This window comes from Lissotriton vulgaris, chromosome 3_2 (assembly GCF_964263255.1).
Source record: "Lissotriton vulgaris chromosome 3_2, aLisVul1.2, whole genome shotgun sequence".
NCBI lineage: Eukaryota > Metazoa > Chordata > Amphibia > Caudata > Salamandridae > Lissotriton > Lissotriton vulgaris.
The window spans coordinates 253,508,859-253,524,726 of record NC_141690.1 but is presented as its reverse complement, the minus strand read 5'-3'; positions in this window follow the sequence as shown (position 1 = coordinate 253,524,726).

The following is a 15,868-nucleotide window of genomic DNA, read 5'->3' as shown; positions in this document are numbered from 1 at the left end:
CAGACCTTTTTGAACCTTTCCCCTGATGAACAGAAATTAGCTGGAATATACATGATTCAGCATCTCATTACGTTGTTCAAACGCCAACATTCTGATCCAGGTCCCCTACCTGATATTTTAATAGAGCTACTCTCGAATAGATGGAGAGGTCTAGGTACAGACTTAATTAAAGTAATTCTAGAACATCGACACAGGTATAGTGCTTTTCTGAATACACAGTTTGTTCCAGCTCCACCCGTAGAAAGAAAAATGTATTACATAGACAGACAGAATCCCTTGCGAGAAGTGCATCCAGTTAGGAATGATGATAATACCTTTAGACGTGTGTTTGTGTACACGCCCATAACAAAAATGGAACTGTTAGAAATGAAGAAACTAGTGCCTAGCCATGACAAAGACCCAGCAGGTTTTCACCGTGAAATAAAAGACATGTTACTCATGGGTGATTATACCTATCCCGACATCATGAAAATACTGAAAGTATTATTGCCTGCCGGTATTTACGAGAAACTCAAAGAAAAAGAATGGGAGGTGGGAGAGCAAAAGATTGATTGGGCTGCATTAGAAAACGAAGAAAATACTCGAACCCCAGGCCTAGGGCTTGGGGACAAAACTAAAGCATTACCAGGATTGTTAGTACAGGTTTTGCCACGTTTGTTAGCAACGAAAAAGGAGGACTGGGATGCAATCTCAGCTTGCAAACAGAAACCCGATGAAGATACTAGTGATTTTTATTCCCGATTTGAGAAATGTTTTGTTATTAATAGTGGCCTGAAAGCAAGTAGCGAGTCGTATCCACACCTTTTTGTATCCAAGTTAGTCGAGAATTCTCTGCCCCACGTTAAGAATCGTGTACTGAAAGTCGAGAGCACATGGCAAGCAACACGCCTTCACAAATGTTACAAATGTTACAGTACCACCAGAACAGAATTAGAGAAGAACATGATCACGAACAAAGACGTATGAAAGACACGAAAATGAAAATGTTAGTTGCTCAGTCAGTTCCAGCTGACGGTCAGAAAAAGGGCATGACACAGTCCAACAATTCAGCAGCCCCTGTTAAAGGGACATGCAACTATTGTAAACAGCCAGGTCACTATATAAACGATTGTGCAGTTTTGAAACATAATATAGCTACAGGTAAAACTAAAGAAAGACCGCGTCTTCCTAGACAGGACCAGGCCCAACAACAAGTATCACAGAATATCCAGCCTATGCAGGCTCCGCAACAGACAGTAGCAGTACCACAGCCACAACCGATTGCCGCAACACAACATGCAACTCAACAGATGTACCAGTATGCCCAAACCGATTATCCCGATTATCAGCGATACACATGAAACAGCCTAGAGAGGGAAGTTGGCTTGCCTCTTATTGAGGTTCCTGTAGATCAAGAGGGTCCTTATGTACATAGCCAGGTGTTAGGAAAAGATAGAAAGTTTTTGATTGATACAGGGGCAAGCAGAACAACGATAAGTCATGACGAGGTTCCAGGGGCACCCCTCTCAGGCTCCCAGAATGTTTCCCTTGGATTTTCAGGCAAACCTATTGTGAATGAAGTATCAAAACCAGTACCTCTTTTAGTTGGTCCATTGTCTCGCACTACAGATTTGCTATTAACGAAATCATGTCCAGAAAACTTGTTAGGTATCAAGACACTGAAAGCTCTAGGAGCTGTGATTTGCTGTTCTCCGGAAGGAATAAGATTGTTCTTACGTGACTTTAAGGGTCACTATGTGTTGAGAGATATTGATCCCAGATTACAGAATGTTCCTGCACATTTATGGGCACAAGGCCCCACTGATGTAGGTTGTATGCACATTACACCATATCGAGTCACACTCAGGCCAGGAGTAGTCTTACCACGAATCCGACAATACAAGTTACCTCCAGATGCTGTAGCGGCTTTACTGAAAATCATTGACGAGCTCATTGCACAAGGAGTGGTTGTAGAAACCGACTCGAATCTATGTAACTCCCCCATCATTCCAATTCTTAAGCGTACTGATCCAAATGCACCCCCAGTTTATCGATTAGTTATCGATTTGCGCAAATTAAATAAATGCATCGTACCACAGTACCCCGTGGTCCCAGACATCTCGTCTTTATTGACTGCCATTGATTCCGAAGCAACGTTCTTTACTGTAATTGACCTGAAGAACGCCTTCTTTAGTGTCCCAATTGATCCGGAAAGCCAATATCTTTTCGGATTCTGTTTAAATGGTCGAAGCTTCAAATTTGCACGCGCACCTCAAGGATTCACAGAAAGCCCCAGCATCTATAGCCAAGCACTGAAAAGACAACTTGACAGTATTCACATGCCTGACAACACTGCCCTGTTACAGTATGTCGATGATCTACTGATCACCGCCCGCAGCAAACCTGAATGTGAGCAAGCGTCACTGACGGTTTTGCAATTCCTGGCTGACAAGGGACACAAGGTGTCCCCTTCGAAGCTGCAATTCTGTGTTCAGCAAGTGGTTTACCTTGCTGTCCAAAGGGTTCACTTGCTGTCCAAAGGGGGGAGACAGCTAACACCTGACCGCATCCAGTTAATTGTAAACATGTCACAACCCAAGACACAAAAGGAGGTACGAGCCTTTATAGGCCTCACTTCTTACTGTAGACAATGGATCCCTCAGTATGCATTTCTAGCGAAATCACTCATACAGTTGGCAACCCAGGAGGTAGTGACATCGACTGCCCTCCCTTGGACTCAGGAACACACACAAGCTTTTGACGACTTAAAGAAAGCCTTATGTCAAGCACCAGTTTTAGCGACACCATGTTACAGCAAGCCTTTTACACTTTTTGTCACAGAACGTGAAGGTACCGCATTGTCAGTACTCACTCAGGATCAAGCAGGTTCACACAAACCGAGTGCTTATTTTTCTAGTACATTGGATCCAGTAGCCCAGGCGCTGCCTGCGTGCTTGAAATCAGTAGCAGCAACAGCTCTAGCAATCAGACAAAGTGATTCCATAGTGTTAGGACATCAATTGACAGTACAAGTTCCACACTCTGTGGAAGTTCTTTTAAACCGAACACAGACTCAGCACTTGACTATAGCACGACTGACAGGTTATGAATTGACATTGTTTCAGCCACACATAGAAATCAGACGTTGTAATACATTGAACCCTGCTACACTTCTGCCATTAAGTGAGACAGACCCTTTGGCACATGATTGTATTGAAGTCATTACCATCACGACGAAACCCAGACAAGACTTGACAGATACCGCATTACCAGATCCAGACCTGACACTTTATGTGGATGGTTCATGCATGAGAACATGTACAGGAGAATTAGTGGCCGCCTACGCAGTCACGACAGAAACTGAAGTCATAGAAACAAATTGTATAGACACCCTGTCAGCTCAAGCAGCAGAGCTCATCGCTCTGACACAAGCCTGTATTCGAGCAAAGAACAAGAGAGTTAACATATACACAGATTCACGTTATGCTTTCGGAGTCGTACACGACTTCGGTGTACTCTGGCGAGAGAGAGGTTTTTTGACCTCTCACGGAGCCAAAATTCAGCACGGTCCCCTCATTCAAACTCTGTTAGATGCAATACATCTGCCTACAGCAATATCCATCATGAAGTGCAAAGCACATACAAAAGTCACAGATACAATTTCCCAGGGTAACGACCTGGCAGACCGAACAGCAAAGCATACAGCTCAGACTCAAACTCACGCAACTGATCTGACAAGGACAATAGTCCAGACACCGACACATTGTATGACAGTTAAGGATCCCGCCCTAGATGTAATTGATATACAGACACATGCTACACCAGACGAAATCAAGAAATGGATTGAACTAGGAGGGGTCCAGACAGAACAGGGATGGATGACGAAGGGAAAATCTACATGGTTTCTCCCTGACTCTATGGTCCAAGTAATCATTAATACAGTACACAGTCCTGCACATTTAGGAGAAAAAGCCATGTTAGACAGTATTCAAAACCTCTGGTTCAATAAACATTTACGAGCAGCAGCCAAACAGAAAGTGCGTACTTGCATGATCTGTTGTCAGTTCAACCCAGGTAAAAGCATTCCCGTAGAGCAAGGTGGATTTCATCCTCCCGATCACCCTTTTGAAGTCCTCCAGATGGATTATATCCAGATGGAACGTTGTCGAGGATTAAAATATGTCCTCGTAGTTGTATGTGCACTCTCTCGTTGGACAGAAGCATATCCAGTCCCAGATTACACTGCTCCGACCACTGCCAAACAGCTGGTTCATGAATTCTTCCCCAGGTATGGCCTGCCCCGTATCGTATACTCAGATAACGGTCAGCCATTCTCGTCCGAGCTTATGAAGCAGGTATCACTCCTGCTAGGCTATCAATGGAGATTCCACTGTGTCCGACATCCCGAGGCAGCAGGTCTCGTGGAACGTCATAATCAGACTCTGAAAATTCGTCTTGCCAAGATCTGTAGAGAGAAAGGTGTCGACTGGATAGTAGCTTTACCAGTTGCACTCTTTTACATGAGAATGGTCGCACACTCTAGAACAGGGCTATCCCGGTACGAGGTGGTCTTTGGTAGGCCACCGAATATGTGGGGGACGCCTCTGCCTCGCAAAATTACCGATGTTGACTGTAATATGCTGACAGATTACCTTGCTTCCTTGATGTCTGCACTACAATCATGTTGTTCACAGGTTGCTGCAGCTTTTCCCGACAACACCGAGGTGAAGCCACATGAGGTTGTTCCGGGGGACCTCGTCTTCGTAAGGAACTTTGACAGGAGAATTCCGCTGGAGCCCCGTTGGCAAGCACCGAAGCTAGTACTTTTGACCACAAGGACAGCGATTAAAGTCGAGGGCCGCAAGGGCTGGCTTCACTCGAGTCATATTAAGAAATACCATGGACTGCCGCCAGATCTAGACTCCCAGCCCTGCCCTCCTCCACAGACTCACTCAAAACTCCCCCTGGTCGAGAAAACTTCTTCTCAAGAATATAAATTAAAATTGAGGTCTAGCAAGTCAGACAGTTTAATTGTTTAAGTCCTCCCCTAGGTGAATCGGTTAGACGAGATTCTGACATGTATCCCCTAGACCCCAACAGAGAGAGAGATAGACAGAAACAGCTCAAGAAACGTGAATATTGTAAATCTCTTCGCAGTCACTGTATTGTGACTCTATTGATTATGTTTTTTCTGAGTCTTATGATTATTGCTGCAAGTGTACTGTTACATGTATATTATCCTATTTTTAAGCGTGCACATTCTTCCTTCAATGTCACTGCCGAGCACTCTTTCAGTGAACTGCCCCCGCATGAGTTATCTTACCAACTTGCGCTGCGCAACAATACATTCATTAGTATGTTACATCATTCCCATCAGACCAGCAATGCTACCAATTGTTGGATATGTGGCCGACTCCCCCCCTATCAGAAATACAAGGGAGTTCTGCCCCTCTTCCCGTACCCGTTCACACACAATGGTTCCTGTGGTGCATGGTTTAGTTTAATTAATTCCTTAGATTCTGATTCCGTAGTCTACCAGGGCAACTGGGTATGGGGAAATCTGAACACCGTTCTGCACAGAGTATGCTTCCCTGACAAGGAGGGTCTTCCCAAAAGGACAGGAACTGATCTAGAAAACAAAGTATACAGATTAGGTAACTTTACACTTAACCTCATGATTCTGAATGTTGAATCCGAAACAGAACCAGTCTTGCCCGCTATGTCCGTATTACCAGTCAAAGGTGAATTATGTGTCAGAAAGAATGGTTCAGTACACCTGGGTCATAGTAAATGTACTACTGTGATCGAATTCAGTGATAAAGGCAAGTCTACATTTAAAGCGTCCCGTCATTCCTATTTCATTTGTGGTCATACCGCATATATACGCTTACCTCTAGATTGGGATGGCACTTGTTACATTGCATTCCTTCTGCCACCTGTTTTCCTAGCCCCTCCTGATTATCATAGGGACTCCCATCTAGTACACGTCAGACCCAAGAGAGACCTCCCGATTGTCGACTACACTGAAACGGCATGGGAGCAATATACAGACTTCAATAAAGGTTTCTTTCCCTACTTAGGTGCTGTCTTTAATAGTAAACTGATACGTAAATTAACTAGAACCCTCGAAGCAGTAGTGAATGAAACTACTTCCGCCCTAGGCAACTTAACGGAGGAGCAGTCTGCTATGCGGATTGTTGTTCTTCAAAATCGTCTTGTCCTTGACGTCATCCTGGCCGATAGGGGCGGAGCTTGTAGAGTCATCGGATCGAGCTGCTGTGTTTTCATTCCAGAAAACGCGCCATCAGTATACAGAGCCATAACCCGTCTTCACAAAATCGCAAGTCAGATACACCAGAATCCAGGTACCTGGACTTGGTCCGGTTGGTTCTGGAGCGTGTTATCAGCCTGGGGATGGAAAGTCGTATCCTTCCTAGGAATAGCCCTTCTCATAGTGTTCAGTTGTTGCCTATGTCTACAATGTGGGCCAGCGATTTGTGGCTTATGCGCCACATCCTGTATTCCTCATTCAAGTACACGTTCAAAACACCGTAAGAAGAAAGAAGAGCAAATGATGTTACATGAACAGATTGATAGATTAATGAGGATTGATATCTCATGAAGGGTTCGTAGGGGACAAGGAGGGAATGAGGTAATATGAATTTTATGGTCAATTGTGTCCCCTATTGTAGACCCCAACGGCTCCAAGTACATGTATGTTCCCTCCACTTCCAGCTATGAAGACGCAAATACATTTGCGTCCAACGTTAACATGTCCTCTTTCAGATCCACCATGAATGGGTCGGATATTCAGTTCCTAAGTGTGCCTTGCCAACGTCTTTACATGGTGCACTTTCATGTTTCCCTGGCTCTGGTGAGTTAGGCCCTGATTCCTGCCATCGAGCTCTTTCTGCCTTCTGCCTCTGGAAGCTGCAGCTTGGACCTGCATCCGTATCCCTGACCTTTGTCTTACTCCCTGCGCGGCTAGCGGTGCCTGGTTCGGCCTGCTTGCCTGCCAAGACTGTATTTTGCCTTCAAGTTATCTGCTCCGCTCCTCGAAAATACATTCCTGTCTAGTAGTTTAGGTAAACATCCTTCCCAGCTGCAGAGCAAAGAGCCCGGCCTTTTCTGTCTCCATGCAAGTAATTCATAGCTCCCGTTACCATGGTAGGCCCATGGCTCCCTTGCTTTACACATAGACACGTAATCGCATATGCACGCACTAGCAGTCAGTATAGAATAGCCTCTGCCCGAGAGACCTTTCCTTCTAGATAATACAGTTCCTCAAACACAAGATATTAGATATGATTTGGGATTAGGTTGTTCTGACACCTCAGACTTCTGTCTCCTCATGTAGGGCTAAATGTCAAGTCCCCTTCACCCTCCAGTTCCACGTCAATCACACGTCATGCTGCTGCGCGCGCATCTCTGCCACATGTTTCTGCTGACTCTGCAGGATTCTTCTATGGATCCACCCACCTGTGATACGTTTCAAGTGACGTTGTCTAGCAGACACCTCCGGGCACGCCCTCATGCACGCCTTCTGTTACGCACATGTGTTCTTATCTCGTTTCTCTCAGCTGTTACGCCTTCTGCATTCAACACTACTGTAACGCATTGACTATATATATGATGTTCTGTTAATAAAGCATTGTACATGTCCATGTCCATTCCCTTCCTGAACCCTTGTGGTGATGGAACATGATACCTGGTTCGAACCAATTACTTTTTAAGGAATAAAACCTTCATAAACTCAGATGCCACGGACTCTGCCTCTTATTTTTGACTGAGTTATTCTTATTGAACTTTACCGCATAAATTAAGTATAGGTAATTTAAATTTACCACAAAGTAGTAGGCCAAGTGGACTCCCAAGAAATAGAAGAATACCAAAGTTTTCTGCAATCCAAGAGACTCATGCTAAGAGACTAATCAAAATTGAAAAATCTGCAATGAATAAAAAAGGACTATGTAATAATGCCATGGAACTTGTGCCTCTTGAAACCCAAATATTAACAGTTCGTCAAGAAACACCAATCTACAATGATGTCGTTTCAGACTGTTCTAATGAAACAAAGAAAAATGCAAAAGCAAATGAAAATCCGGAAGCAATTCTAACAATTGACAGAACTGCATCAGGCTACTTCATCAACCTTGACAATTTCTCTGAAGACCCAAGTGAACATGAAGAAACGCCTCCAACAGAAAGTTTTAAAAACAAAGTAATTGAACTTTTTCACCAACTGAAAGAGACATATCTTATTTCACCATGGATTGAATTTTGGATTGTGTTAGGTGTACTTTTCCTCTTGCTTTGGCTCATCATGGTTATATGTTTGGGAAGATTCATTGAAGGAAAATATAGTACAATGGACACAGCAAGTCAGAACATCAACTTGGTCCTAAAGCCACAAACATCTTCTCACATCGAGAAAAGAGAACTGTCATCGGTAAACATCACAGCCATTCCAATACCCGGTGGGGTAGCATGGGATAGAACTGATTATGACATTTTGGGCCCGGCCGAGCTTTTATAGTATCCCCACCAGCTCAAGATTTCATTAAGTGACTTTGTAACACCTAGTACCTTCTCTGATGACTGGGATTTTGAAAACATTAATAATATGATGTCAGATTTAGTAATGTCAGCAATATTTACAGAACAAGATTACTTGCAGGGTTCATCCAATTATGAGGAGCTTTACTGCTACAACCATTATGGTGATCACTATTTGCATAAAAGTGCTCAGCCTAGAAATGTTTTATCTTTTAACAAGTGGGAACACTGTCCTACTCCACCAAAAGGCAGTTCAAAAAAGTTTTCTGATAAATTCCAATACTTCTCAGGACTTAATAACAGTGACCCAAGAACGTTTTATTTTAAAATGTCAAATAGAACAGGAATGGAAACAATGTTGACAAATACTAAATTGATTTATTCAGAAAAAGTTTATGACAAAATGTCTACATTAGGTTTCGAAATTTGGAAAAACACCATTGAAACAAAAACAATCTGGGGTTCCAAAGATTGGCAAGTACAAGGCCTAGAATCACTGTTTAGGGCTTGCATGATCCCAGAACAGATTATTTTTTTGAATGATACAATTCAACAAACTACTTGTCTTGGCCTTGCTAAGATAAAAGATATGAACACACCGTCTCTACCAAAACAGAAAACATACTGATTGGAAAAAGTGGTTGATCTGGCCAACAGACACGAATATCTGTCAAGATAGATTCCTGAACAAAACACAGGGGTTCAAAATGACCAGACCAGATCCTAGATATTCCCAGAGACAACATCCAGGGATAGTAACAACATACAGTGTAGGGAAACTATGCCATGAGTGGCTACAGAAATCCACACTGACAGAAATTAAGCAACACTTGACTTTACTTAAAGACGGTGCTGACTTGCGTGATTTCTTAATGGGACCACGCAAACAGCGTCAAAAACGTTTCATAGCGACCGGTATATACGCTGCATACAATGAAGCATGGAAAGTAATACAAATTGAGACAGCAGAAAAAATACGAGAAATTGATCGTATTCACTTGGAAAAATCACTTTCTGTTGTGGACAGTGGGTTAACGACTCTGTCTTCCAGAATATATTCACTGGACAGTATTGTATCGTCTGCCTTTGATATAATAGAGCAGGACTTACTAATGCTACAACATGGTCAGTCTCAATTACGTTCTATTGTACAGCTCGGCTGGACGTTGCAAAATCTGCGTTCAGGCTACGTACCATGGCGTTTAATCAACACAACGTCATTATTCGGTCTCTTTAACCTTACTGATAAACAAATCAGTTTGGCACAAAAAGGATCAGATTATACAATCCTGAGCATTGAAAAACTCGAAAGATTACCATTGACAATGTTAGAAAGACCTGTTATTGAATGGATAATACATGGAACGATTACAATTCCGATAACAACTTTCCAGTTTAATTACTGTCAAGAGTATATACCAGCAGGCCAGTATGAAAGTTTGGGTAAAGAATACATCAAATCAACCTGGGATTTATCTTATACACACAGATGTTATAGTGAAGGAAACAGAGAGGTATTTCTTAGCGGTAAAAATTGTAAAAAATCACTAAGCGGTACACTTCTGTGTCAAGGAATTAATTTGCATGGAGCCTGCGAAGGATCTTCAAATAACCTTTCATGTCACCTGCATGGCACGCCTGCAAAACAGATAGAGCCATTCTTTAGACCAGTTTCAAACGGTAGTTACATTTTAATAAGTGACCACAGCTGTTGTGGCATGCTGCCAGGAAAAGCCTATCTGACAACTGTAACTTCCAGGGCCATTTGCTGTATGCAAGTATTGTATCCACGCAGCAATCCAGATATGGGGGCTGTGTTATGGCCTCAGTTGAATATCTCTTCTATTCGAATTGATACTTTAAGCAGAATGAAGTCTATTCTTTTACAAACAACTGTGCCTCTAACGTTATCAAAAGAAACATATGATCTGCAAGTTGCAAGGACAGCAGCAGAGATACATACCATTTTATCAACAAATTGCCCCGCACATTTCGTAGAAGTGTTGAGTCAAATCTTAAACATGTCTGATACCAGTGGCATCGCACATGTATTTAAGATAATTTTTTTCGGGACTGTTAGCACCCTTTCAAACAGTTCTGGGCATCTTCACGAATTTTGTCCACTCTGTCTTTGGCGGCCTACCCTTAATCTTGGGACTCGTGGCAGGAATTTTATTTTTGCTTCTTCTGCACCGATATGGCAAGCCAATCCACAGGCAAGAGTCTAGCAACGATGGAAGAAACGATCCCAGCAATACGATACAGAGACCGTATCACTAAGGTCCTTGGATTGGCCCGGCTAAGAGATCTAAGTAGAACCTGGTTTCTTTTATTCAGACCGATCTGGAAAGATTGCATCATACCTGTGCTTCGATGTCTGCTTTGTGGAGAAGAATGCGTGTTGGACATCTGTCTTACACTACAATCAGCAGTACCAATGGATATCGATACTTTGCTAGGTCTGGTAACGACTCATGCATCGTGTTGTCCCCAGCGGCTACCGATTCTGATGACGGCATTCGTTGAGACTTCACCACTACGAGTATGTGGCGGTGAGGTAAGAGAGGAAAGCAGCACCGAACAGGTACAGCCTTCTGTGAGCATTGCTGATCCTACCATCGATGATAGCACTCACGCAGAAAACTGCACAGTTGCAGCATTTTCATACTTGGTCGAACTTTCACCTGATGTGGTAGACCTATTTTTTGCGAGTATGTCTGAAACAATGTTCTCTCCAACCAACGAGAATAACTCTTAATAAAAACAATGAGCACACAGCGTTCCCTGAACTCTGAATTCGGCCTTCAGTTTTTGATAAACAAAGCTACAGAAAATATTTGGAACTTTTCCCCTGAAAGCGAAATTATTTTTGCCCATATTTCCAAAATATTTACTTTTTTGGCACATGGTACTCTGCTTAAAGTAGAACTATTCTTAGAGAACAGAGCTTCTATTTTAGGATACTAGAGACAATATTTTACCTCAGCCTCTAGCACATATAACAGAAATTTGTATAAATATGTGATGAAATGGTCTCGACCTTCTTTTCTGTATTTAGAGCCAGTTCATGTATAATTTTTACAATTCGTTCAGCTGATATATATATGCATTTCTATGAATGATAACACTGCTTGAAAAGCGTACAGTACAAATACTCTTTTTCCGTGTATTTACCGTATACCATTTCAAATGCAAAATATGTATTTTGGGGTGGGTCAGAAAAAACACATGCACCTTTGAATGTTTAATATTGCTTAGTTTTAGTAATGATGGACATCAATTCGTGGAGTGGGTGTCGTGTTCTTATCTAGGACCCTAATTCGATATTCCCGATTTATGCCCTTGTGAGGTTATAATCAATAATGTCCTGACAAGGGCATAAGAATCAGATTCATATTCAGTAATAGCCCATGCAATCCAAAGCACAGCACGGCTACTCCCATCGAATCCTAGAAAGCACAACGCGTTCTTTAAACAAACGAAGCCTCCAGCAGCCCGGGAAAAACCCCCCTGCTTTTGTTTTGATTTGAACAAGAACTCCTGAAGTCCTGCAAGAACTGTTAGTTCTTGGTGACGTCTTATGTCCAACCTTACGTCAAACCCGGCACCTTTCAGGTATAAAATACCAACAGTTGCCTTAAGCAAAGACACAGTGGTTTGGAGCAGAGCGGCCATCTACTTGCCCTAGAGCCCAGCTGATGCCAGTGCCCGCGGGAGCCGCCCCTCCTGTTTGACGCATTGAGAGAGACGCTGTCTTTTTCTCCAGCCGAGAAAATCCAGCCCGGTGTTTCCAGCCTACCCTTGCGGATTGCTGGAATATCGAGTCCTGAGGAAAGAGATACCAGGCCTCCCACATTCTATTACCAAGGTACGGAGCTGACTAAACCCTTAAGAGAATTCTTGATGCAGATTCTTGGCAAAATTATCTTAACCAACTTAACTTAACATCGCTACTTACTTGTCCCTTCCCGAGTATTAGGCTTAGGTCAGGTACACCGGGTTAGGCTTAGTTAGAAGCACCAGTTGAGTATTTTAGTCAATGTATTTGTGTATGTATATATTTTATCCATTTTAAAGTATCATATGGCTAAGAAACCGTATCAATGCTTTTACAGTATTATTTCCACTCTGCTTTTCCCCCGAACAATCTCACTCCCTCGGCACCCCCCCTCCATCCCACGGTCTCCAGTCAACACCTACCCACATTGACTCACTTCCTTCCGCTAGATCTCGCTACTCTTGAACCCTTAGCACGGAATGTAAAATCTGGTTCCCCCAATGACCCAGCCCCGCCAGACATAATAATGGCAGCATCGCAGATCACTCTGCCCATTATTAAGGAGGTTCTAAATGCCTCTATTTCACGGTCCCTACCGCATGGAAGCAGGCCATGGTCAGAGCCCTATTGAAAAAGCCCAATCTGGACTCTAATGACCTGAGCAACTATCGCCCCATTTCCCTGCTCCCATGGGTCAGCAACATCCTGGAGAAATACATAAACAAACAACTAATAACTTTTTTGGAAGATCACCATCTACTGGACCCTACACAGATGGGCTTTAGACCTAAACATGGGACCGAGACCGCCCTCCTCATGGTCACTGAGGAGGCTCGAAAAATTCTGGATCAAGGAGGATCAGTGGCAGTGATCTTCCTTGATCTCAGCGCGGCCTTCGACAAGGTCAGCCATGACACTCTGCTGCAACGTATGTCCCAGGTCCGGATTGGGGACAAAACCTGGTCTTGGTTCCAGTCCTTCTTAGAGGACAGATCCTTCCGTGTGTTTGAAGGCGAGTCTGTCTCAACCAGCAGACCTTTGAAATGTGGAGTCCCTCAGGGATCATCTCTAAGCCCTGCACTTTTTAACCTGTACATGAGACCACTGGCTGATGTCGTCCGCCCGCATGGGATTAAGATCATCTCATATGCGGACGACACGCAGCTGGTGGTCTCTTTAACACAGGAAGCTAAACCATATGCACCAGGCGGGCTTAGAGAGTGCCTTGAGGAAGTGAAGACCTGGATGTCCCTTTCGTCTTTAAAACTGAACGGGGACAAAACTGAGCTGATGCTCTTGGGCCCCCCAGACCTCAACATCCCCCCTTCTCTGTGGCCGCCCAGTTTGGGTCCCCGCCAACTCCCAAAAACAGCATCAAGAGTCTCGGAGTTTGGCTGGACAGTTCCCTGTCCTTTAATGTACAATCTACAAAACTCTCAGCCACATGCTTTGGCATCATGAAGATGCTAAAAAAAATCCTCCCTCTCCTTCCTTTGGATGCCAAACAAACAGCCATACAAGGTCTAATTCAGTCACGACTTGATTTTAATAATGTACTCTACCTTGGCGCCCCTGAATCCACTCTGAGAAGGCTTCAGATAGTCCAGAACTGTGCAGCACGTATTCTACTCGACCTTCCCCGTAGACAGTCAGTGAGGGCCGGATTGGTAACCCTCCATTGGCTACCGGTGCGCCAGAGAGTCCTGTTCAAAGCTATGTGCATAGCACATCAGGCCTTCTGGAACACTGGCCCCAAAATTACTCGGGACTTAATCACTCACTACACGCCCAACAGAAGCCTCCGCTCCAGTCAGACCTTCCTTGCAAAGGCCCCCAGAATAAAAAGATCTAGATCCGGAGGCAGGACATTTTCTTATAATGGCGCCAAGGCCTGGAACGCCCTCCCGCTACACCTCAGAGCTAACCCCAATCTCTCGACCTTCCGCAAACAGCTGAAAACTTTTCTATTTCATCCAGTCTAGTTAACTTCTACTCTTCCGGTATTTCCAGAGCTTGGACGCCTCCGGGCAGCAATTCGCACTCTACAAATGTACATCCTATCCTATCCTATCCTATCATAATACTACTTTTACTGTATGCACTTTACTTTACCTTAAGTATTGCAATAGTGGCAATTCACTTCTCTTGTATGAGAAAGAAGACTGCTCAATAAATAACACCTTTTTATTGAAAACGCCTGTCTCTCTATTTCTCTGCACTCTGGTGAAACTAAATATGCACTGCTGACTGAGTGAAATATCTGTCACACGACTCTAGAGATACACTCTTATTCTGAGGGAGCAAAGTTGTCATGTTTATGCGGTTGTCGGAAACTGAATCCCTTCTTGTCTGAGCCAGGGAAGGTTATCCATCCCTCTTCATTCAAGAAAGTTTCCAGTGACCTCTGAGCTAGCTGGCGCAAACCTAAATTAAGTTTAGCATAGTCAGTAGAGACCTAGAAGACCTCAGTCCTACGTCTACACTGCTGTTTATGTTATTCCAATGCGCAGAGCCTATTGGGAAAATAGGAACTACACTACAGGACATGATGTGGGCACACCACTTATTGCCACTGACAGACCTTGAGGGAACAGGCACCTATTAGAACATGACAGTCCACAATATCAAATAGCCCATGCCAACCACCATGTTGTACTCTGGGGCACATTGTTGTCAGATGTGTAGGCCTCAACAATCATGGTGCATGCAATGTACGCATAGATGAAGTCACACTCAGATTGTGAACACTGGTGTTCACTCCAAAATAAATTCCCCACACTATCCCAATGCTGAATAACCATAAAGATCCTAACACATACGCTATGGGAATGCACAGCACAGAGGATCACCTTTGTAAGGCCAGTTTGGACTAATGCATGACACTGGCACCCATCCCAGCAGCCACTTACATGACACAGCACTGCACTACCCCACAAACATCACATAGACCACCACTGCCACAGGCCCTGTACACATGCATCCACTCCCAGCCAAAGCCACCCTCCCGAAAATCTCACCCCTGCCTTGCCGTCGATGCTCCTTCAGACGTGCATCCAGCTCACAATGAGTCACTGCCAAGATGCGGCCCATAAGTGGTGTGATGCTGCGCAGTGCCAAACGCCCAGTGAATGGAAGCAGCCCCAAGGTAATCTCTGAAATGTTCTATGACAGCCGGCTGATGTTGTCCCACCCTTTTGTGGCAGTGGGTGCGTCGTTGGTTAGATACCCCCAGAGCTCGCACCTTTGCTGCAATGGCCCTCCACACAGTCTTACGCTGTTGTACCTTGCCATACCAAAATCAGGGATATATACACAGCTCTAGAAGAGTCTAACTGCAGCTCTAATGATTCCTTTCTTCCGGCAACTCCCCTTAGAAATGCATGCCCAGGAATCAACGTCCCTGCCCCGCGACAAGCTGACAATTTTTCCTCCTCTGACTTTTGAGCTCCTCTGTCAACTTCTTGACAAACTTAAATCTGGTTCCCCTCTCGACCCCTGTCCCTTAAAAACCCTGAAGGAGTGTAAAGAGGTCCTGCTGCCCCCTTTTCTTGACAT